Source organism: Manacus vitellinus, unplaced genomic scaffold (assembly GCF_001715985.3).
Source record: "Manacus vitellinus isolate BGI_N305 unplaced genomic scaffold, ASM171598v3 scaffold_82_pilon, whole genome shotgun sequence".
NCBI classification, from domain to species: domain Eukaryota; kingdom Metazoa; phylum Chordata; class Aves; order Passeriformes; family Pipridae; genus Manacus; species Manacus vitellinus.
This window is the reverse complement of record NW_021940828.1, coordinates 1,958,500-1,959,365: the sequence shown is the minus strand read 5'-3', so window position 1 is coordinate 1,959,365 and position 866 is coordinate 1,958,500.

The following is an 866-nucleotide window of genomic DNA, read 5'->3' as shown; positions in this document are numbered from 1 at the left end:
AGCAAGCCGGGTGGATTTAATTAAGATTCCAGCAGCTGGGAAGGGTTTTCCTTGGCATCCCAGTTCTCTTCAACACAAAACCATGGGGTGGTTTGGGTTGGAAGGGACCTTAAAGACGATCCGGTTCCGACCCTTTGCCGCGGGCAGGGAGTGTTTTCTCTTGGATCCCATGGAGTCAGTCGGCTCATCCCTGGATGAGCGTCGTGAGCTCGACCTGGTTTTAAGGATTTTGAGGGTCAGTTTTCCTTAAAAAAAAGTGAATCAAGTGGTTGGGAGAGTCAGATATTTCTCCCAGATCTCCATGAGCCTTGTTTTTGGAGGAATCAGGATCCCAGATCTCCAAGATTTTTTAAGGGATCCCATCGAGCCCAGTGGGAGTCAGTTGGCTCATCCCTGGATGATCGTCATGAGCTCGGCCTGGTTTTAAGGATTTCAAGGGTCAGTTTTCCTTAAAAAAAGCAAATCAAGTGGTTGGGAGAGTCAGATATTTCTCCCAGATCTCCACGAGCCTTGTTTTTGGAGGGATCAGGTTCCCAGATCTCCAAGATTTTTTTAAGGGATCGATTGAAGGGAAGCGCCCGGAGATCCATCTCCGTGTTTCCCGTGGTTTTTGGGGCGGGTTTTTGGTTATTTTGTGATTTTCCAAGTGTAGCAGCTGATCATCCCTCCCCAACCTGATCCTCTCTCCCAGCTCGAATCCCAAAGGAGGGAAGAGTTTTTTTCCTCCTTGGGAGCCTCTCACTCCCACAAAGAGCGGGAATGTTGGGAAAGGGCCTTTTCCTCTCCCTCCGGCGGGTCGAGTTTTGTGGCAAAAATGACTTTTTTTTTAAATATGAACCCCCAGCACTTCCTGCCCTCCAGCCTTT